Consider the following 24,378-nt stretch of genomic DNA (forward strand, 5'->3'; position numbering starts at 1 on the left):
GGGTCATTACGTGTTGTACATCTATCAGTATTTGTTCCTTTGTATGTCTGAGTAGTAGTCACTTGTATGAATGTACTGCATTTTGTCTGTCTCTTCACAGTTGATAGACTTCTGCATCGTTTCTAATTTGAGGAAGTATGAGCGATGCTGCTATGAGCATTCATGTTATTGTGTAGGCAGATGTTCTCTCTCTCTGTCTCTCCTTCTCTCTGTGTGTAACTCTGATTTCCCAATAATTTAAATCTTTTTTTAAAAAAATAATTCTTTATTCCAGAGACAAAAAATTTTTAAACAGATCATTCTTTTTTGATAATAAAAAACAACTTTGCCTAATCCCAGCCCCAAAGATATTTTTCCTGTTTTATCTAAGGGTTTTATAATTTTTTTAAAGATTTTTAAAATTTATTTTGAAGAGTTACACACATAGAGAAGGAGAGGCAGAGAGAGAGACAGAGAGACAGAAAGTCTTCCGTCCACTAGTTCACTCCCCAAATGGCTGCAACGGCCAGAGCTGTGCCAATTCAAAGTCAGGAGCCAGGAGCTTCTTCTGGGTCTCCCACATGGGTGCAGGGGCCCAAGGACTTGGGCCATCTTCTGCTGCTTTCCCAGACCAGAGCAGAGAGCCGGATCGGAAGTGGAGTAGCCGGGACTCGAACCGTCACTCATATGGGATGCCTGCACTGCAGCTGGTGGCTTTACTCGGTATGCCACAACGCCGGCCCCAGGTTTTATAGTTTTAGCTCTTGCATATACATGCCTGTATTCTTTTTTGAGTCAAGTTTTTGGTATGGTCTCAAGTGTAAGGATCTAAGTTCCTCTTTAAAAACATTTTTAAGACCCATATCTATTTGTTCCTGCAGCATTTGTTTAAAAGACTATCCTTTTCATACTGAATTCCCTTGGCAAAACCAACTGGTCGTAAATATAACGATTTATTTCTGGACTTTCAATTCTGTTGCATTCATTTATATGAGCTTTATAGTAAGTTTTAAATTGAGTAGTGTGCATTCTCCAGCTTTGTTCCTCTTTTGCAAAATTGTTCTGACTATAGCAGATCTTTTGTATTTCGGCATACTCAAAAATTTTAGGATCAGCTTGTTGGTTTCTACAAAATGGTGATCTGTTTTTGAATCTTGGTATTTTTCATTCAGGGACCTTTATGAGTTCTTACACAATGAGCTAAAACCAGCTTGGTGGTCTCTGAGAGGTTGTATTAGATGAGAGCTTGCTGTTTATCACTGCTTAATAGGTTACCTTGTTCTAGATTAGACTTGCTGGGTGTAACTCTAGTGAGGACTCAGCCCAAGGTCAGCTCCATAGCAGTGATGGCGCTGAGTGCTTCCCTCTGTGTCACACTTTGTGTGGCTCTGCGTTCTTGTCTCACCATACTTGGCACTCCGTAATACTTGAACAGGAGTGGGCGAGCGTCTACAGGAAAGAGCAAGTAGAAGATGATTGCGCCTCCATGGCTTTATAGCCACTGTTGAAGCAGCCAGGCCAAGTCTGTTTCCTCTGTCCTGAGCCATGGGCAGCTTTGTGGTTGGTTGCTTTTCTGATTCTTTTCACCTATTCTTGCCCAAGCCTGTAACACATTATCATTCAAACCAGACATGCTTTTCTCTGTTCAGACGCTTGTGAGAGGAAACACTGTACTTCTCTTACTCAGTTTTACTTTGAGGAATATTTTATCTCTTTTGCAAAAGCTGGCTGTTCATCCTTTTTTTTTTTTTTTTTTTTTTTTTAACATTTTAGATATGTGTTTCTTTTGAACAGGCCGGTAGTTTTTTATCTTACACTTCACAAGGCCTTTTATGCTAGATTCACTTAAACCTAAGTAATATATGTTGAGTATTTAACCATGTTCATGGAGTTGTTTTAGACCCTAATACATGTACAGAAATGGTTAAAACTTGGTTCTTTGCCTCCTGGAGCTGACAGTCTGCTGAAAGCATGCGTATAGTGTACATTGTAAGTAGCTGTGGAAGGCAGTGTGGAAGAGATGGGAACAGTGTCTGGGCTGGGTGGAGTACAGGCTTTCCAGGGAACCTCTTGTCAGGAGCTGCCTTTACTTTGTATTTTAAAAGCATGATCTCAACTTTCAGAATTTAAATCTCTCCTGGTGGTTTAGGTGTCACCCCTCCTGGTGTAGGACAGAGATCTTAACTTTTGCCCTCACCCTGTTAACTCACTTTATCGCCACTGATTTGACAAGAATGCAGGCTAGGAGTTTTTGTTTTTGTTTTTAATATGTATTTATTTGAAAGGCAGAGTGACAGATCTCCCATCCACTGGTTCATTCCCCAAATGGCTACAACTGCCAGGGCTGGGTCAGGCTGAAACTGGGAGCCAGAAACTCCATTTGGGCCATTGTCTGCTGCTTTCCCTGGGTGCATTAGCAGGGAGCTGGATCAGAGTGGAGCAGCCAGGACTCAAGCCAGCACTCCAGTGTGGGATGCTGGTGTCACAAGTGACAGCTTAACTGGCTGTGCCACAACACTGTTCCCAGGCTAGATATTTGATGGTCGTGCTGTTTTCCCTTGGAAAAGGACTGCATATATAACAAATGAACCATGCATGATATATTTGTAAATGGAGTAACATAATATTTTAAGCACCTCATCTGTTACTTAATACAATTCCCCCAAGGAGAGCTTAGTATGGTGCTCTGTCACCTTAGGCCTCTCAAAAGTGGAATTATTTTCTCCAGCGTGGCTTAATCCTTCCTTCAGAAGGCGGGGCGGTGGAGTGTTTGAAACAGTGGCTCTGTTAGTTCCACCCCATCCCTTTCTGTGCTGTGGGAACCCTCATCTTCAGCAGAATCTCCTGGCAGGTATCCTGGTTGGATCGATGGAGGGAGCTTGTCTGGTGGCCCCAGGGATCCAGCTTAGGGGCATGTTTTGTGAGCACTTGGTCTGAGAGTTTTGTTTGTTTGTTTTTAATTTAACCCACACCCCTGCAAACCATGTTCTCCCTGCCAGTACCAGAATAACTCTGGCCAGGGTTCAAGAAAAACCTGGTAACTGACCTAAAATTAAATGGATGAACTCTGCCTGCCCTTTGCATTATGGTTTTTTTGTTGGATACTCTTGACTGTTACTTTCCCTTAGGAAAAGGCTGGGAAGGAGAAGCTTGAGTAATTATCCCGGACCTAGAGGGGACAAGTGAGTGGAGAAGGTTATTGCTAGCAGGCATAGGTGGGGCCAGTGCAAATTTTGCTGGGGCTGAGATTTTTTTTTTTTCCTAAACTAGCAATAAGATGCTCTGACATAATCAATTACTGGCTTTATGCAAGTGATCCATAGTATGGCCTTGACTTTACTTCGAGTGTGAACCACTTTGCACCTGATGCCTGTAAGGCTGGTTGCTCCTTCCTGTCCGCTGAGCGTTCTCTAATGATCTCACTGTGCAGTCCCAGGAGGAGAGTGTGTTATATTTATCCCTGACACCTTTCAGATTATAGGAGATCACACAAGCCATGAAAAGGGGGCACTGCCTAAGGTTGGTTTTTATTCTGACTTAAAAATAAATACCTTGGAAGTTCAATTGCTTCCTTTGCTGGTTTTTGCTTCCCTTATGTACGTTGTTGCTGGATAGTAGTAGTGTGAGAGCAAGCCTCGAGTTCTCTGACAAGGCAGGGGTATGCAGATACTAGGCTGCAGAGAGCCGTGGCCATTTTTATAAGCCCTTTACAATTTAATGTTTGTATTTATATAGATATCAAAGACCTTTTTAAAAAAGATTTATTTGAAAGACAGAGTACGGAGAAAGAGACAGAGGGACAGAGAAATCTTTGATCTGCCGGTCCCCACCCCCACCCCCAAATGACTGCAATGGCTGGAGCTGGACTGATCTAAAGCCAGGAACCTGGAACTTCCTCTGAAATTCCCATGTGGCTGTAGACACCCAAGCACTTGGGCCATCTTCTGATGCTTTCCCAGGCACATTAGTAGGAAGCTGGATCAGAAGTGGAGCAACTGGGACTCTAACCTGCACCCATATGGACTGTGCTATGCCATAGCACCAGCCCCCAAAGACTTGCTTTAAAAAAAAATAAAGCATTTCAGATATGCAAAACATTACAGATAATAAAATAGCAAACATCTTTGTACCCAGCACTATGATGAAATGTTATTCTTATCATTCCTATATGAATATATTTGTGCTTATACCACTTACATGAGTCTCCATGATTTTATATGAATGCTGAAAGTGGATGGATATAGAAGTCAGCACTGTGGCACAGTGGTTAAGCTGCTGCCTGCAATGCTGGATACTTATTCAAGTCCTGAGTGCTTCACTTCTGATCCAGCTCCCTGCTAACATGCCCAGCCCCAGCTATTGAGGCTATTTGAGTTATGAACCAGCTGATGGAAGATATCTATCTCTGCCTCACTTACTCTGTGTTTCAAATAAATATAAATAAATAAAATTTTATATATATGTATATATATATAAAAGATAATCTATTTTAAAAGTGAACGGAGGGGCCGGTGCTGTGGCACAGTGGGTTAATCCTCCACCTGTGGTGCTGGCATCCCACATGGGCGCCAGTTCTAGCCCTGGCTGCTCCTTTTCTGATCCAGCTCTCTGCTATGGCCTGGGAAAATGGTGGAAGATGGCCCAAGTGCTTGGGCCCCTGCACCCATTTGGGAGACCCAGAAGAAGCTCCTGGCTTCCGGCTTCGGATCAGCGGAGCTCTGGCCATTGTGGCCATCTGGGAAGTGAATCAGCAGATGGAAGACCTCTCTCTGTGTCTCTGCCTTTCTCTGTAACTTTTTTTTGAAACAGGCAAAGTTAGAGAAAGAGACAGAGAGAAAGGTCTTCCGTTGGTTTACCCCCCAGATGGCTGCTACGGTCGGCGCACCACACCGATCCAAAGCCAGGAGCCAGTTGCTTCCTCCTGGTCTCCCATGCGGGTGCAGGGCCCAAGCACTTGGGCCATCCTCCACTGTACTCCTGGGCCACAGCAGAGAGCTGGACTGAAAGAGGAGCAACCGGGACAGAACTGGCGCCCCAACTGGGACTAGAACCCGGGATGCCGGCACCGCAGGCGGAGGATTAGCCTAGAGAGCCGTGGTGCCGGCCTGTAACTCTGTCTTTCAAATAAATGAAATAAATCTTAAAAAAAAATAAAGTACCTGTCTCCAGATACAGTTGCATTCAGAGGTATCAGGCTTTTGGACTTCAGTACATGAATGGGGCAGTGTATGTGCGGCACTTAATATGCTGGCTTGGCCCTTTAATACACCATTGAATTAGAGCATTGAATTTGGACATCCTTGTTTTGTTCCTGACCACTGAAAGGTTTTTAAGAGAATGATCTTAAGGTTTCACCACTAAAAGTAGAGTTGCTGTGGGTCTGGAGATGCTTTTATTGGTTACAGAAATTCCCTTTTGTACCTTGTTTGCTGCTGAGAGTGGGACTGCTCAAATCCTTTGTCTACCGAGTTAGAGCTCCAAGAACAGCCACCTTCCCACAGAGCTCCAGAGAGATGACCTGTGCGCCACCTGCATTCTGTCCAAGGCAGATTTGGAAGAGAGTAGCTTATGACAGTGTAGGTGGTGCAGGTGGCGTAGGTGGCATGTTTACTGGGTCAGGTTCCAGGATGCAAATGACATCAGGTGATGGTGGCATTTTGCTCAGCAGGGCAATCCCAGAGGTGGGAGGTCCTCATCACTTCCATTGTGTGCTGTGTATGACTTTGTCCTCATGTTGTTCTTCTACCTCGTGTATCCTTTTAATTAACTTCTGCCTACTCACCAGTCATTTTCTGATGGTTACTGTTAGGAGTCTTTGGCTCAGTTGTCCTCCCCTCCCTTCTCTGAGTATATTCTGGAGTAATTCCCTAGGATTTGAGTTGGACATTATAACTAATTTTCCATTATTTTTATTTTCTACAACTTTGTTGAGATATAATTTACATACAGTTCATCCATTTAAAGCATAGAATTCCGTGGTTTTTAGTATATTCAAAGTTGTGCAACCATTACCACAATCAGTTTTAGAACCCTCTGTTACCCAGAAACCCTGTGCCCTGTAGTAATCTTTCATTTTCCTCCATGTCCCCAGGTCTAGGCAGCCTGCATTTTGTCTCGATAGATATGCTTGTTCTATTATCTACATTTTAAATTTTCCTTTAAGTTCCACTTAACATATATTCTGCAAGCTCTTTTTAATAATAGAGGAATTGTTTTCTATCCTCTTTTTATTGTTTCTTTATAAAAATCACTTTAATATTAACATAAGAAGACGACTATGCTAATTTAGTATTCAGGATTCATGACTATAGAATGCATCGTGAAAATATTCTTAGATCTTTTGGTGATGTTGGCAGCTACATTTCCTTAGATGATCCAGTGCTAATGCATTCTATTATACACGCTGTTTTAAGTGGTATAGAATCGAGAGCCCATGAACTGATTTGCCTCAGATGCTCTCCTTGGGACCTTTTTTTTTCTAATGTCTAAAAAATTTTTAATGAGTTTTTAACAGATTCAATATGGTTTGTAGATACAATTCTAAAAACGTAATGATATTCCCTTCCTTTTTCCCCTCCCTATCTCCTCCTTTCTCCCTCTCATGTTCCTTTCTTCTCCGTTTCTTTTTTTAATTTGTGAGATGACGTTTTAAATTTACATTATTGCAAAAATGCTTAATACTTCACTCAATGAGAACTTTAACAAGTAAAAAGCAAGAAGATCCTAGTTTAGTGGGAATATAGACAATGGCTATAGACAACAATTGAATGGAAAAATGACCGTTTCACCTATATACAAAAAATTTCAAAGTAATCACAGATCATTAAAACTATAGTAGTGTAAGGGCCAGCACTGTGATGCAGAAAGTTAAAGCCTAGGCCTGCAGCACCAGCATCCCATGTGGGTGCTAGTTCAAGTCCCAGCTACTCCACTTCCTATCCAGCTCCCTGCTGATGCACCTGGGAAAGCAGTAGAGGGTGGCCCAAGTGCTTGGACACCTGCCCCCACGTGAGAGACTGGCAAGAAGCTCCTGGTTCCTGGCTTCAGATCAGCTCAGCTCTGCCCATCACAGCCATTTGGGGAGTGAACCAGCTGATGAGAGACTCTCTCTCTGTCTCTACCTCTCTCTGTGGCTCTTTCAAATAAAAAAAAAATCTGGTTCCGTCACGGTTGCTGCTCTTCCAGTCCAGCTCCCTGCTGTGGCCCAGGAGGGCAGTGGAGGATGGCCCAAGTGCTTGGGCCCCTGCACCCGCATGGTAGACTGGGAAGAAGCACCTGGCTCCTGGCTTCAGATCGGGGCAGCGCTGGCCATGGCAGGCATTTGTGGAGTGAACCAACGGAAGGAAGACCTTTCTCTCTGTCTCTCTCTCTCTCTCACTGTCTATAACTCTACCTGTCAAATAAATAAAAAATAAATAAATAAAAAAAACTATATTTGCAGCAATACAGGTAAACACAGGCCTGCCTGCCCTTCCTTCCTTTTCTTCCTTCCTTCCTCTTTGCTTCCTTCCTTTGTATTTTAACTTCCACATAAAAGGGAGAACATGTGGTATTTGTCTTTCTGTGTCTGGCTTATTTCACTCCATATGATGTCTTCCAGTTGCTTCCATTTTGCTGCAAATGGTAGAATTTTGTTCTTTTTTGTAGCTGAATAATATTCTACTGTGTATATGTACCACATTTTCTTTTTTTCCTCTAAGATTTTATTAAGTTATTTGAGATGCAGAGTTTCAGAGGGAGGGAGAGACAGAAAGAAAGGTCTTCCCCTAGGTCTCCCACGTGGGTGCAGGAGCCCAAGCACTTGGGCTGTCTTCCACGGCTTTCCCAGGCCATAGCAGAGAGCTGGATTGGGAGTGGAGCAGCTGGGAACCGAGCCGGCACCCATATGGGACATTGGCCCTGCAGGCAGCTGCTTCACCCGCTATGCCACAGCGCCGGCCCCTAGACAATCTTATCCACTGATTTACTCCCCAGATGCCTGCAACAAGCCAAGGCAGGAGCCAGGAACTCCATCCAGGTCTCCCACAAGGATGGTAGAGACCTAAATACTTGAACCATCACCTGCTGCCTCCCTGGGAAGCTAGATAGGAAGTAGAGCTGAAACTACAACCAGGGGCTAGAGCTGTGGCATACTGGGTAAAGCCACCGCCTGCAGTGCTGGCATCCTATATGGGCACTGGTTCGAGACCCGACTGTTCTGCTTCCAATCCAGCTCTCCACTGTAGCCTGGGAAAGCAGTGGAAGATGGCCAGATCCTTGGGACCCTACACCTCTATGGGAGATCCAGGAGAAGCTCCTGGCTCCTGGCTTCAGATCGGCGCAGCTCCAGCCAACGGAGTCAGTTGGGGAATGAACCAGCAGATGGAAGACCTCTCTTTCTCTCTGGCTCTCCTTCTCTCTCTGTGTAACTCTGACTTCCTAATAAGTAAATAAATCTTTAAAAACAAAAACAAAAACAAAAAAAGGAAACTACAACCAGGCACTCTATGGGATACAAGGGTCCCAGGTAGCATCTTAACCCCTGTTCCTAACACCCAACCTTTGCTGCCATATTTAATTGCCTTGGTACATGAGTAAGTTTTTGTGTAAATATACAAAATGTATTTTTATTTTCTCCAACCTGTTATTTTGAAAATTTTCAATCCTGCAGAAAATGTAAAAGGACAGTAAGTACTTGTATTCCCCCTGTGTAGACCCCGTCACTTAACATTTTATCATGTTGGTGCTCCTCTTCCCTCCCACTCCCTCTTTCTTGCCTGTACATATTGTTTCTGAACCCTTGCACAGTAAGTTGTCGACAGTGTGACATTTCATTTCTAAATACTTCCTCGTGTATTGCTTAAGACAAAGACATTCTTCTGTAGTTATGATACCACCATCACACCTAAGAAATTTGACATCAATATTAACATCTAATTATTTAGTAGTAATATTAGGTAAAATGTCCTTATTCAGATTTCCAGCTGTCCCCAGCGTGTGCCTTTATGGTTTTTATTTTTGTAATCCAAGATTCAGGCAAGGTCACGTGCAGCATGTGGTTGTTTGTCTCCCTGGTCCCGCTTCTTTTTCCTCTGTGCATGGGATTAACATCTTTGAAGACTACAAACCAGCAATGTCCCATAATCTGGATTTGTCTGGTTGCTCCCTTGCATTTGGATTCAGGTTTAACATTTTTACAGAAAGGACTTTAGGTGGTCTGTGTCCTTCCTGCTACGTTGTACCTGGAATCCCAGAATGTCAGTTTGTTCCATAACTTAGTTAAGGTGGTTTCTGCTAGAAAAAGCTCGACAATGAAATTGTGTGAATATCCTGTTTCCCAGGAACCTTTGAGTCATTGGTTTTTAGAACCCATGGATAATCCTTGCATTCATTGATTTTTTTTTTTAGGATTTTAATAACTATTTTTTTTCATTTCCAGAAATTGTTTAGCTTCCTTCTTTCCCTTCCTTCCTTATTCTTTGGAATTTTGAATCTTTTGTGTCTTTAATCTTAAAGTCTATTTATTTCACAAGGTCTGTCAGATTGTGCTGTTTTCTGAGCTCTACCCTCTCTGCCCATGTTGAATTGTTTTCTGTATGTTTTGTAATTTTTGATTGTGAGTTTATCTTAAGAAGGGAATAGGAGGTACAGGCCTGTAGTGATGGATGGTGGAAGAGACTTCCTTGCCTCTGTGTAGCACAGAAGAGAATGCTTCCTCTCCTTCAGCCCTCTTTTAGTTGTTCCCTTGGTTTTGGGATTTCCAGTTCTTTTTTGTTGTTCAGTAGTAGATCTTTTTTCTTTTTTAATTTATCTATTTATTTATTTGAAAGTAGAACTCCAGAGTGAAAGAAGGAGAGAGAATCTTTCATCCACTGCTGCCCAAATGGCGCAATGGCCAGGGATGGGCAGGCTGAAGGCAGGAGCCCAGAACTTCTTCTGGCTCGCCCATATGGGTGCAGGGGCCTGAGGACTTGGGCCATCCTCCCCTGCTTTCCCAGGCACAGCAGAGCAGCCGGGACTCCCTGCAGGACTTGGCTTAACCTGCCTGCACCACAGCTCTGGCCCTAGTAGTAGGTCTTTGTAAGTAGAATTTTCTGTTGTGTTACTGTCATTGGACTTTCCCATGACCTTCATTTTCAAAATTGAGACAGATCGCTTCTCGGCCTTTTGGCTAAGATCAAGTAGAATAAGATTGAGACTGAGCATTTTAAAGTGTTTTTAAGACTTAGATTTACTTTTTGTTCTGTGAACTTGAAGCAAATGACTACAATTGTTATCCTTCTCATCATTTAGCAAGTCCTAGAACCTTAGCTTCTAAGTTATTAATAACCCTGGTAACAAGAGTCTTATAAATTATTTTTTCAAATGATGGGGGATTAAAGAGGGCCTGGGATAGTGGAAAGTAGTAGGGAGTATAGTGAAATTGTAGACGCTTGCTTAATTTTTAAATTTATTTAAAGATTTATGTATTTATTTGAAAGTCAGAGTTACAGAGAGAGAGAGAGAAAGGAGAGACAGTCTTCCATATACTGGTTCACTCCCCAAGATAGCACCAATAGCCAGGGCTGGGCCAGGCTGAAGCCAGGAGCCAGGAGCTTGATCTGTTTCTCCCATGTGGGTGGCAAGGGCCCGAACACTTGAGCCATCTTCTGTTTTTCCCAGCCATTAACAGGGAGCCGGATCAGAAGTGGGGCAGCCACAACACAAACCTGTGCTCAAACAGGATGCCAAGATCACAGGGAATGGTTTTACCCACTATGCCACAGCATCAGTACATCAACATTTAAATGTGTGAGGATGGCTTTTTCATTGTGATTGAACATCAGGAGCAAAATTACTGTACTCCCCTGCTCAGATTGTAGTTTGAATGATTTAAGACTTTTTAACATTTTCTGTGTTTTGTTTTGTTTTTAAAGGTTTATTTGAAAAGCAGAGCTACAGAGAGGCAGAGGCAGAGAGAGAGAATGCAGAGTCTTCCATCTGCTGGTTCACTTCCCTGGTGGCTGCAATGGCTGGAGCTGTGCCAGAAGCTTCTTCTGGGTCTTCCATATGGGTGCAAGGGCCCAAGGATTTGGGCCATCCTCTACTCCTTTCCCAGGCCACAGCAGAGAGCTGTATCAGAAGTGGAGCAGGCTCAATAGGCTAATCCTCCGCCTGCGGTGCCGGTCGGGGCGCCGGATTCTGTCCTGGTTGCCCCTCTTCCAGGCCAGCTCTCTGCTGTGGCCCAGGAGTGCAGTGGAGGATGGCCCAAGTGCTTGGGCCCTGCACCCCATGGGAGACCAGGACCTGGCTCCTGCCTTCGGATCAGCACGGTGTGCCAGCTGCAGCGGGGCGGCCATTGGAGGGTGAACCAACGGCAAAGGAAGACCTTTCTTTCTGTCTCTCTCTCTCTCACTGTCCACTCTGCCTGTCAAAACAAAACAAAACAAAACAAAACAAAAAAAAACAGCCAAGACTTGAACCGGCACCCATATAGGATGCTGGTGCTGAAGGTGGAGGCTTTACCTGCTATGCCACAGTGCAGGCTCTGGACTTTTTTTTTTTTTTAATATTTATTTTTTTTATTTGAAAGACAGAGTCACAGAGAGAGAGAGAGATCTTCCATCTGCTGGTTCACTCCCCAGATGGCCACAGTGGCCGGAGCTGTGCCGATCTGGAGCCAGGAGCCAGGAGCCTCCTCCCGGTCTCCCACAAGGGTGCAGGGGCCCAAGGACCCGGGCCATCCTCTGCTGCTATCCCAGGCCACAGCAGAGAGCTGGATCAAAGGAGCAGCAGCCGGGACCAGAACCGGCGCCCATATGGGATTCCGGCGCTTCAGGCCAGGGCTTTAACCCGCTGCGCCACAGCACCGGCCTGGCTCTGGACTTTCAGTTATTGTCCTGCCCTAGTATAGGCCAATTGCCCTCTTGATCCAATTTATGGATCTCAGAGGAAATCTAGGGGATTTCATCTCACTTCCCACCTACCTTTTAAAATTAGTTCAGGTAGGTGGCTAGAACCTTAAATACCTATTACCTAAATACACATATGAGGTGGGAACAGGGGGTCAGGAAAGAATTAGGTTCTCTGACTCGAGTACCCAACAGGAAAGGTAATTGCAAATGCCCATTATCTGCAAGCTGCCAGGGGCCTGTGAGCCCAGAAATTTCCCCACTTTACATCCCCAGTTTCCATCATAAGCATGCCTCATGCTGCAAAACACATTTCAAGGATTAAGTAAGCAAATTTGACTCATACAAATAGAGTTATTTCCTCATAAGCTCAGATTATGTCTTTTCAGTTTGTGCTTTGCTATGCACATGTCACATTTTTCAAGAAAATCTAGCCTTTAGATAAGAACCTTCAGGCTATTCCCAAGTAATTTGTGGCTCCCTCTTTGAACCATCTCTGCTGCAGTGTTCCCTGGCCTGTTTGGCTCATCTAGGCAGCTCAGGTTGTCTTGTTATATATTCCCTTTGATGACTAGAACCTTCGCAAGCCCTGGTCAAAACTTGCTTTTTATTGGATTGATTTTCTGCCAATAGATTTTCTCCTGTTTTAAATTATTTCTTCCTATCTTGTTGACAGTTTGCTTGATATGAACCCACTGCCCCATGCCCAACAAGTTCCTTTAGTTTTATGGTTCTTACAGAACAGGCAGAAATCCATAGAGAAAATAATCAGCCTGCTGTGTTGAAACAAGCAAAGTGTTGTAGGTTTTTTTTGTTTTTATTTTTTAAGATTTATTTATTTATTTGAGAGGTAGAGTTAGAGAGAGAGGGAGAGACAGAGAGAGAGGTCATCCATCTGCTGGTTCACTCCCCGAATGGCCACAATGGTTGGAGCTGGGCCTATCCAAAGCCAAGAGCCAGGAGCTTCTTCCAGATCTCCCACATAGGTGCAGGGGCCCAAGCACTTGGTTTATCTTCCACTGCTTTCCCAGGCCATAAGCAGAGAGCTGGATCAGAAGAGGAGCAGCCAGGACTCAAACTAGCACCCATATGGGATGCTGATGCCACAGGCGGATGCTTAACCTACTGTGGCACAGTGCCAGCCTCAAGCAGAGCGTTTTTACATATGTGTTTTGTCTTCCTCAGCATGAAGGACCTTAACTGTGTCAATCTAGATAGAAATGTAGTTCCTGCTTTCATCAGTTTTGGTTTGAAGAGGGAAAATAAAACCCAGCAACCACTGTTGGGAGAGCCAGGTTGCTCTGAGGGCTCTGGTCCTAGAAGTCTGCTTGTGGGGAGGGGCGGCCTTGCTGGGAAAAACTGATGCCTGTTTGCCTTTTTTGTACCCTGTCCATCCTGCCTGCTTTATTGACCTTGGTGGCTCAAGGAGCAAGATGAGCACTGCCTCATTGTTTCCCTTCTGAGACCTGTCGGGCAGGGGACAAGGTTTGGGAAAGGTCACGTATCAGAGACTTCTCAGACCTCATGCATGGGTTAACATCTGCACTGGTCTCTAAGCCAGATACCTATAATTAAGTGTCTGAGGAATCATTGATTTTTATTTTAAACAGTGATTTGATAATTTGGCAGTCAGATAATACAGTAGTCTTCCTTTATCCATGGGGGACTCTTTCCAAGACCCTCAGTGGATGCCTGAAACCATGGATAGTACTGTTTTTTCTTGTGTGTCCTTAAGTATTGCCCACATAATACCAGAATTAATCTGCCCTTCCATGTTCTTTGCCTTGGTGCCTTTTTTGCATCACTACCTCTGTCACTACTTATTGCACTTTTGGGCCATTATTAAATGAAATAAGGATTACTCAAACATAAGCACTGTGTTATTGTGACAGTCAAATCTGATCCCTGAGACCTCATGAGTGAATACCGTATACATAGTGTGGATACACTGGACAAAGAGGTGATGCACGCCACAGGCATATGGCATGCCATCTTCTCATGCTTCTCAGAACGGCACATACTTTAAAACTTCTGAATTATTGATTTCTGAAATTTTCTGTTTGATACTTTCAGACCACAGTTGACTGAGGCCAACTGAAACCAGGGGAAGTGAAGCCATGGATGGGGTGGTGGGAAGGGGGACTAGTATTCTGGTGTTTGTGTTCCCATAACCGTTTCCTCCATCTGAGTTCGGTGACGGCATTACTTGATTTCTTTCCTGATATTGATCCCACTGTTTCTGTGGAACCGGGCCTCTTAGGAATGTGGGAGTTGCTCCATGGCCATGGTGCTGTGGCTTTCACTGACCCTGTCAGTAGGACAGCCTCAGGTCTTGTTGTCTTATGCATAGACTTCACTTACTGGTCAAGTCCAAACAAGAGTGTCTGACTTTCTTCCTGGTCTGGTCTCCTGTGTAGTTTTCTTGTTTTAAGCACTAAATAAAAGAGTGGAGGGTCTATGTGTGGGAGACCTGGAAGAAGCTCCTGGCTCCTGGCTTTGGATCAGCCCAGCTCTGGCCGTTGTAGCCATTTGGGGAGTGAACCAGCGTATGGAAGGCCTCTCTCTGTCTTTGTCTCTGCCTTTCAAATAAATAAGTAAATCTTTAAAAAAAAAAAAAAAAGTAGCAGAGGTCTTATTGAACCTGTTACTGAAATTGTATCCGCTTCCTAGAACAAACCAAGAAAGAAGCCCTTTGTAGCAAGCAGAATGGGCTGGCAGATGTTCCTTTGTAGAGAGATGGCTTCCCTCTCCCAGCAAGCACGGTTAGATATCACCTTGTGCTATGTTGATGCAGGAGGTGAACTGAGAAGTGTGGGAACATTGTCGTTCTTTCCCCCTTGCTTCCATCCTAACGCTTTTTAAAGGCACTATTGCTCTGGTTTAAATGAAGTGGCTACTAGGGGGCCAGCGCCATGGCTCACTTGGTTAGTCCTCCACCTGTGGCTGGCATCCCATATGGGCGCTGGGTTCTAGTCCCAGGTACTCCTCTTCCAGTCCAGCTCTCTGCTGTGGCCCAGAAAGGCAGTGGGGGATGGCCCAAGTGCTTGGGCCCTGCACCCGCATGGGAGACGGGAGGAAGCACCTGGCTCCTGGCTTCGGATCGGCATAGCGCCGGCCATAGCTGCCATTTGGGGAGTGAACCAACGGAAGGAAGACCTTTCTCTCGGTCTCTCTCACTGTCTATAACTCTACCTGTCAAATTAAAAAAATAAATAAATAAAGTGGCTACCGGCTACTGGGATTTAGAACCACTCCTCCCTTGGTGTGCATCCATTTCGTTTTTCTAGTCCCCCACATGGGAGTCTCACCTTCTCGCGGCACAGCCAGGGCCCCGATGTACAGGAATGGGTGTCTTGTTCTGAAGAAGTTGGTTTCCCCACTTTTCCATGTTACTGACCCAGGAACAGGTCATAGTCTGTCCTCCAGCAGTAAGGCCTTGCTGTTGGACAGATTGTCCCCCTGGAAGGTGCCTTTTCCTTACTCCTGTTGGGGCCCAGAAAGCATTCCCCAAAGTGTGGCGAGTTGGTGACTACTGTAAAGGGAAAGAGCTTGAAGGGGAACTTGTGTGTGGCGGGGCCGCCTCTGAAGTTCCCTTCTCTGACGGCGGGAAATCCCTTCAGGAGGAATGCAGTTCCCACGACTCCGCCCTCCCTGAGAGTGACTCGGGGTTTGACACCCAGCCCAGAGAGACCACAAGAGGTCATCTGTTCTCCTGACGCTGTTACCTGAGAGACTTTATTTGGCTAGAGAGACAGCCTTTGTTCACTATCCGTTACCTGCCTGTGCCTCGGCCTGTCTTCCCTTAGGAGACCCCATTCCCTTACTCTTTCCTGTTGCCATCTTCCTTCAGAAATCCCAAGCCCCTCCTTGTTTATGCAGCTCAGAATGCTATTTAAGTCTGGCCCTGCTTCTTTGAGTTTTGTACTTTGTAACTCCCATGCACTTGATTGTTAATAAATGTGTATACCTTTCTCCTGTTTATCTCCTGCCAGTTTACTCAGCCTCAAATATTGAACCTCTAGAGGGGAAATACTAAATTCTTCTGCCCTATAGCTCACAAAGTCCAGATGCTGTGGACACACCAGCTGCCCACCTGGAGGAAGAAACTCCTTCCTGCCGGACCGTGGAGCCTGACTTCTGCAGGAAAAAGCACAAAAAAATCCCCAGCTCTGACTTCAGGACTCCACTTTGCTCTCCAAATGAGCTGAAAGGTGAAATGACTGAGTTTTCCATAAGGAAAACAGCATAAACTCTGGGCTCTTGGAGCTAATTACTGCCTTTCCAATTAAAATCAGCTCTCCCTGGGAAAGCCACCATCGTCTCTTACTGGGCATATCCTCCCAGGACCCGGAGGTGACTTTTACCACAAGCTTCAAAGAAAGCAAGCAGTTGTTTCTGCTCTGGTATTTCCTAAGCAAAGACATTTGTTAGCAGATGACCCAAAGCCTCCCCTGGGCTGCTTGGAATTTACATCAGTTCCTTTGCCAGGCAAGCCGCTTAGATGTATATGGCATTGGAATAGGACCATGCTCATTTTAGCTGTTGGTAGCTGATGGTTATTTCTGCATATTCTTCTCCCCATGTCACTTGAGAAATTCGTGTGTGTGTGTGTGTGTGCTTTGTTTGAAATTTAAGGATCCATAAAGATAAATTGGAATCTTTTTAAGAGGTAAGGGTTTCAGTCAAAGAAACGGGCCATCAAAGAAGGAGGTGCCTTTCTCTGAAGGGAAGAGAGAACTTCCACTTCGACTATGACCTTGTCTAAATAAGATCGTAGTTGGCAAACTCAAAAGGCTTCCATAGCCTTGGCAACTCATGACAAGAGCCTAGAGTGATTACTGACGCCGTAAACAAGAATGTCAATTGTTAACAACAGGAGTCACTGCGCACTTACTCCCCATGTAGGATCTCTGTCCTTAATGTGTTGTACAATGTGAATTAATGCTATAACTAGTACTCAAGCAGTATTTTACACTTTGTGTTTTGGTATAGGTGCAAACTGTTGAAATCTTTAGTTAATATATACTAAATTGATCTTCTGTATATAAAGATAATTGAAAATGAATCTTGATGTGAATGGAATGGGAGAGGGAGCGGGAGATGGGAGCATTGCGGGTGGGAGGGAAGTTATTGGGGGGGGCACTGTAATCCAAAGGCTGTACTTTTGAAATTTATATTTATTAAATAAAATTTTTTTTTTAAAAAAAGAGGTAAGGGTTTAAAGGAGTTGACCTATAAGAGGATTCATCTAATTCTGTAGTTTTCAACCTGCAAGTGAAATGGCTATGTGTTCCTTCACATCTTCATCAGGCAGCTATGGCCTGAGGCCCTGGAAGAGTTAGGGTTGGGCCAAGGATTCTGTTACTTTGAGTGACAGTATTGCTCATAAATTGTAGTGGCTATGACCAGAACAGGTTTGAAAGTCAGGTGTTTAATTTTGTCTGATATTTTTGTTTACCCTTGCCTGAAGAAAAAGTCTGGAATTGGTCCTCTTTGACAAGAAGAGAAACAAAGACTTAAAGAAAAATATTGAAGTTCACAAGTCCTGTGGTGTGAGAAGACAAACCTTTATTTATAGGTTCCCGGGGCTTGTCTCATGGAAGAGACTTTAATGCCACTGGATTCCTCCCCCTGATGCATTCAGTCTCGCATTGTGGCATCAGGTGGTCGGAATTCCAGATTTAGGATTCTTGGTGATGCTTTTCTCCTTACCGGGTGATGCTGTTGCCCTTCCTTTCCGAGTTTCTCCCATCTCCTGGGGTTTTTCCTCATTAAGAATCAGATTGCTCCAAGGCCCTTAGAACGCCTCTCCCTTGTCATCCTCCTCCTCCCTTTGACTAAAGCACAGTTCAGATGCATGTTCTGTGCTTCATCAATCCAAACAACAGACCTGTGATCTAAAGGGAATTTAGTGAGGTACAAACATAGATGGCAACAGAGGTTTGTTTTCTTGTGTGCAAGCATCACCAGATTTGATTAACACCTCGAGTGTTTTTTTGTTTGTTTTGTTTTGTTTTGTTTTGACAGGCAGAGTTAGACAGTGAGAGAGAAAGACAGAGAGAAAGGTCTTCCTTCCTTTGGTTCACACCCTGAATGGCCGCTGGTGTGCTGCGCCGAACTGAAGCCAGGAGCCAGGTGCTTCCTCCTGGTCCTTGGGCCATCCTCCACTGCCTTCCCAGGCCACAGCAGAGAGCTGGCCTGGAAGAAGGGCAACTGGGACAGAACCGGCACCCCAACCGGGACTAGAACCCGGGGTGCCGGCGTCGCAAGGTGGAGGATTAGCCTAGTGAGCGCTGGTGCCAGCCTACCTGGAGTTTTTTTTTAATGAATTAATTTAGTCCTGGATCAAGAGGTGCTTGATAAACAAAAACTGCTTAAGCTCTAAGGCTGAACAGTATTCCTCTCAAAATACCCCAGGCCTGCCTGCTGTAGGAAGGGCCACAGAAACTGCCTGCTCTTGGAGCTCTTTTCAGAGGAAGTGCCAGCACACCTCTGGACACTCTGCAGCTGCTCTTCCCTCTTGCAGGCTTGGCACCAGCTAGCCTTGGGATTTCAGAAGGCACAACATAATAAATCAAGATCAAGCATAATAAATCTCAGGATACTGGGGGGCAGGGGGAGGGAATGTATCAGAGAAAACTATGGACTTTTTAATTTTGCCTCTGGTGATATGTCTCAGATCTCCTAGGAACCAGTTTTTCTGCCGTCCACAGACTGCGGTCTCTTGAGGTTTGTTCTCAGATCTCATTTGAGCCTTCCATTTCAAGATGTAAGCAGAGAAGGGTTTGGAGCCAAAAGTCTGAGATTTCCCCTTTACCTGTAATGGAACTTGCATGATTCGATTTCAAAGTGGGCCAAAGGTCTTAGACAGATGGATTTAACTCCTTCCCTCTATCCTTCAGGCAGAAGGTCTGTTTTTTTTTTTTTTTTTTTTTTAAACCCTTGGAAGTCTTATTCTTTCTGTTGCTTCATCCCATTTCTCCCTCTACTCCAGTGCATTTACAAAGTTTGGAGGATTAGCCAGACTGTTTGGGTAGGGTCATATGACTAGACATTCTGTTTTATAGATTTTTTTTTTTTTTTTGACAGGCAGCGTGGACAGTGAGAGAGAGAGACAGAGAGAAAGGTCTTCCTTTTGCCGTTGGTTCACCCTCCAGTGGCCGCCGCAGCCGGCACGCTGTAGCCCGCGCACCGTGCTGATCCGATGACAGGAGCCAGGTACTCATCCTGGTCTCCCATGGGGTGCAGGGCCCAAATACTTGGGCCATCCTCCACTGCACTCCCTGGCCACAGCAGAGAGCTGGCCTGGAAGAGGGGCAACCGGGACAGAATCCGGCGCCCCGACCGGGACTAGAACCTGGTGTGCTGGCGCCGCAAGGCGGAGGATTAGCCTAGTGAGCCGCGGCGCCGGCGCAACATTCTGTTTTGATTATTTGAGCCAGACCAGGATATGAGGAGCCTCTCTGTATTGTAGAAAACCTGGAAATGCTGGACTTGATCACCAAACTGAGGTATATGGCAATTTCCTAAATTAGGATACTTTGACCGCACCTGGGGCAAGAGCAGGGAAATAAGAGAGGGCTTCAAAAAATTATGAACATTTTGCATTATCTTTTTTTTTTAAAGATTTATATTTATTTGAAAGGCAAAATTTTCAGAGAGGCAGAGGCAGAGAGAGTTCTTCCTTCCACTGATTCACTTCCCAAATGTTCGCAATAGCTGGAGCTGGGCTGATCCTAAGCCAGGAGCCAGGTGGGTGCAGGTACCCAAGGACTTGGGCCATCTTCCACTACTTTCCCAGGCCATAGCAGGAGCTGGATTGGAAGTGGAGTAGCCAGTACTTGAACCAGTGCCGTATAGGATGCCTGCACCTTAGGCAGTGGCTTTACCTGCTACGCCACAGTGCTGGCCCCACATTATCATTTTTTAAATTATTTATTTGCTCCACAAACACTTGCAACATTCAGGGCTGGGCCGGGCCGAAGTCAGGAGCCAAGAGCTCAGTCTAGGTCTCTCACATGGATGTAGGGGCCCAAGTACTTGAGCCATAATATGCTATTTTCCAGGGTGTTCATAAGCAAGAAGCTGGATCAGAAGCGGAGGAGTCAGGACTTGGTCCCAGATACTCTGATAACGGAATGTGGGTGTCCCATGCAACAGCTAAACCCACTGTGCCACAGTGCCCACCCCTCACATTATCTTTTAATTCCATTTTTCCATGAGCTTTTTGAAGCCCCTTGTATACCCCGTTTGTATATTTCAGCACCAGGACCATGGAATCCACCCTGGCACCCCAGACTCAGGAAATCCTGAGGAGTTTGGAGGAGAGTTCCGGAGTCAAGAAACCTAAGGGTTAATCTTGGCCATACCCTTGATATTGAAGGAAGGCTTCTGAGGTCATCTCTTCTCATCTCTTTACTGTGAGGGTTCTGGAGTTTCCTAGTTGTGAAGAGGAGGTTTGAAAAATGAGAAGGGGCAGATGTGGGTGCAGCGGTTAAGACACCACTTGGGACACCCACACCCACTAGAGTGCCTGGGTTTAAGTCCCAGCTCCACCTGCACTTCCAGCTTCCTGCTAATGAGCACCCTGGGGACCAGCAGATGATCACACAAGTATCGAGTCCTTACCACATGGGAGACCAGATGGAGATTCAGGCTCCTGGCCTCAGCCTGGCCCAACCACTCGCCTCCAGCTGATGTGAGGAACAGGCTGCTTGGGGTCAGCTGCTGGCCTGGCTGAGGCCTTTTCCTGACAGTTAGCCTAAACGTGGTTCCCGTTCCCAGGAGCCTGCTGCTGCGTGGTAGAAGACACTGGTTGATACTCTGGCTCTTTCAGATCAGGCTAGGAGAGAAACTTAAAACTAGGCTACACTTTGACTTCACAGAGTGTCAGTGAGAAAATATTCATGTTCCCGCTGTTAGACTGCATAAAACAATCTAAGCAAATGGCTGTTCAGTAACTTCAAAAGCTTTGAGAGAGTTTAAAGAACTTGCTTTGACAGACCTGTTCCAGCTCATTTGTAATAACATGCTTAGAATCTTGTGTGTTTAGAAGCTCCTCAGAAGGGAAACACCTTGAGGCTGTCCCACTGGGAGGCAGCAGCATTAAGTGCAGCCCTGAGAAGTTGTGGTATCAGAAGCCAATATCTCTCCACAGCACCAGCCCTTCTGTGGCACCGACCCCTCTGTGGCACCGACCCCTCTGTGGCACCGACCCTTTGTCTTCTACATGGGGAGTGGTAGGCTTGGAACAGGGTCACCCGGAGGAGCTGTGATGCCCTCACCAGCCTCCAGTTGGCACCTGTAGTGAGAGGAAGGTGACCCTGCCCACCTTGTCCTGAATCTCTTTGGGAGGGCATCTCTGCTGTAGGCCACGGAGGTCACAGAGGCTTGGTGAGGGGACAGGGGTGCTGCCCCACGGCCCTCGGAGAGGTATTCACGGAGCCTGGCTGCGCATGGTGCAGAGGAGGAGTGAGGGGGAATCTCCTGGAGTCAGCCGTCTGTGTGAACAGCAAACATCCCCTCACTTTGTCTAACATAGACTCTTCTTTGACTGAGTGCCAGTTCTGAAAATATTCCAGAACATTTACCACGTGTGAGGCCTGGGGCTTCCCAGTTCCTCTTGTTCGGCTGAAAATAGCACCGCCTTGCTTCACGAGCGGAAGAACCCACTGTCGTTTCTAAACTTCCCCTTGAGGGGACCCAGGGTGAGAGAAACACTGCAGTGGTCCCATCTCTGAGTCCTAAGTCATAGAATCGGAAGGAACAGAGGCATTAGCCAGTCTCTCGCTTCCCAGGTCTGAAAATGGAGACAGATGCTGAGCTCTGTGCAGAGCCGGCACGTGTTTGGCACAGACCTCCCATGAGAATGTGAGTGCTTCCTGCTCCCTGTGCAGTCCCCTGTCTCCTATCCAGCCAGTGTCTCCTTCCTCACGCCCTGATAGGTGAGCAGGATGCCTCCAGCCTGGCCTAGGTGGACGTAGGTGATGTAGTTCCTGGAGGTGAGGCGTAGATTGCAGCCTCGATTGCAGTGGAAGGAATCCCAGTCCGACCCCAGACAGCCGGGCTCCACCTGGCTTTACTTTCACCTTATCCTGGCTCATCTCTCGCCCCTCCCACCTCCGCCCTGCTGTGGTGTTTCACCAGTGTTCAGCATTTGCCACTGTGAGGTGTACGTGTGATGTAGCTTAGAAACAACATGGTGGTGTTTTGTTTGTGTTTTAAATGTTAGTGTGAAGATCTTGATCCACTCTAGAATGTTTGAATCTCCTCTAAATGAAGGCAGACCGCATGCTGGTGGTTTCGAGTGGGCTACGCAGAGTTTGAATCCTTTTGTGGACTCTGATGTCCTGCAGCTGTGGCTTGCAGACCCTGCCCCCTGCCGCTCAGCTCAGGGATCAAGAAGGACCCATTTCAGCCAGAGGAGAGTGAAAAGGGGGAGAACTCCAGACACAAAGCAGTGGCTGCTTTTGTCCAGCGTTGAAGGAGGGGAAGTGGCTGGGACCTCCCTGGGTGCATCTGCTTCCCTCAGCAGGGAGAGGGATTGGAGATGATCTCCCGCCTTAGGATTTGTGTTAAAACCCAGGGCTCCATCCCCCGTATTTCTTACAGTCCTGCTTATGTGTTTCTAGATCACCCCCAAGGAATATAGGAATATTCTTTCTAGAACTTTCCCCTACCTTGAGTCTCCCATTAGCTAATCTTTGAGACAGGGCCTGATTTTAAATACAAACTCAGTTGCTCTGTTTTGACTGGAGGAGAGGAACAAGTCTGCATTTTGGTTTGGGTACTCCTCCCCACCTCCTGCCTTGCCTGGGGCATTTCTCTCCATGTTGCCCCTAGTTCGGACTGCCTGGTTGGGATCTTTGCTCAAGTCACTCATAGTTTTCTGATCTTCACCTCCCTATCTGTACATTGAGAGTGATAATCCTACCCAACAAAGGTCCACAAGATTGAATGTAATAATGCAAACAAAGTGCCTAGGCCGTGCCCAGCACGTGGGCTGACTCCAGAAACGAGAGCTGCTGCCCAGGTTCTTTTCTTCTTTTCCTCCTCCCCCTCCCACCGTCCTCCTGGGTGGATGGAAAAGCTAAATGAGCAGCAGGCTCAGAGCTGCTATGGAGAGAGAATGAAGACTTTTTCTGGCTGCACTCAGCTATTCTTGCAATACTTGGCACCCTGTGTGCCTTGCGTCAGTGAGAACCAGAGGAGCCTTTTGGAAGGACTGACTGCGCGGCCAGCCTTGGTCTTGTGTGTGCGCTCCCCAGCGAGCATGTGTGCCCGTCCTGTGTCCCTCACACAGCCCAGCAAGGGTGGCCCTGGACAGCAGTGTGGGTGTGCTGGGCTGCAGAACCCAGGTCTCAAACTGAAGAAGCGGGGGCAAGAGGATAGATCCCACTTTATCTCGAGAGCCTGTGGCCCCTGCTTAGTAGGTCCTGTGCTTTCACAAAAGGAGAAGGGAGATGTGCTTTCATGGAGTGAGAAATTACACCAATCACATTGCCTTGGTAATACAGAGAGGATTACGTGTGGTAAGCAGGCAGCTGGAGCTGAAAACAGAAGGGGGAAGGCAAGATGACACGAGAGCCTCGGGTGGCTGCTCACTTCTCATTGTAGAACCTTCTGCCCGCACTGCCCCTGGGCTGGGGCCGGTAGGGCAGCCCCTTTGGGGGACGTGGCCCTACACCACTGCCATGGACAAGACTCCCCCAGGGCTGCTTCTGCCAGAGCCACATGGTCCAGCCCAGACTCTGGGTTGTGCTTTCTTGCTAGCAGCAGTCCTGGCCACCATGACTTTTAGTTGATATCCAGGATAATTGGGGTGGGGCTTGGGGACTGAGGGGACTTGATTTTTAAAAATTTTCTTTTGTTTTTGTTATTATGAAGGTAATTTGAATCCCTTGTAACAAAATCACACGCTGCAGGGCGTTCAATGTATAAGGCCATGTCACTGGTGGGTGGCCAGGTAGCCATTGGCAACATCGAGTGTGCATGTGTAGAAGCATGGCCTTGCTCATGTGATGCAGGCATCTGCGGGTTTCTCTGTTTCTGAGGGAGGCACACTCTATACACTGTTCTACAAGGTGCTTTAAAAATGTGTGGATAGGCCGGCGCCGCGGCTCACTAGGCTAATCCTCCGCCTAGCGGCGCCGGCACACCGGGTTCTAGTCCCGGTCAGGGCGCCGGATTCTGTCCCGGTTGCCCCTCTTCCAGGCCAGCCCTCTGCTGTGGCCAGGGAGTGCAGTGGAGGATGGCCCAGGTGCTTGGGCCCTGCACCCCATGGGAGACCAGGAAAAGCACCTGGCTCCTGGCTCCTGCCATCGGATCAGCGCGGTGCGCTGGCCGCAACGCGCCGGCCGCGGCGGCCATTGGAGGGTGAACCAACGGCAAAGGAAGACCTTTCTCTCTGTCTCTCTCTCTCACTGTCCACTCTGCCTGTCAAAAAAAAAAAAAAAAGAAAAAGAAAAAAAAATGTGTGGATAAATTATAATAACTTTTATCCTTTTGTGGGCTGCTAATAGCTCATCAT

The 24,378-nt window shown here is 46.3% G+C and overlaps 1 protein-coding gene and 1 pseudogene across 3 annotated transcripts in view; both read left to right on the forward strand.

Moving 5' to 3' along the window:
- Positions 1-24,378, forward strand: part of ZNRF1 (zinc and ring finger 1) — a 121,717-nt gene that overhangs the window by 55,380 nt on the left and 41,959 nt on the right. The window lies entirely within an intron of this gene.
- On the forward strand, positions 10,110-10,268 carry LOC127491409 (U2 spliceosomal RNA; annotated as a pseudogene).

The sequence above is a fragment of the Oryctolagus cuniculus genome, chromosome 18, assembly GCF_051225735.1.
Source record: "Oryctolagus cuniculus isolate XC-2025 breed Fujian yellow rabbit chromosome 18, ASM5122573v1, whole genome shotgun sequence".
In the NCBI taxonomy this organism is placed as follows: Eukaryota; Metazoa; Chordata; class Mammalia; order Lagomorpha; family Leporidae; genus Oryctolagus; species Oryctolagus cuniculus.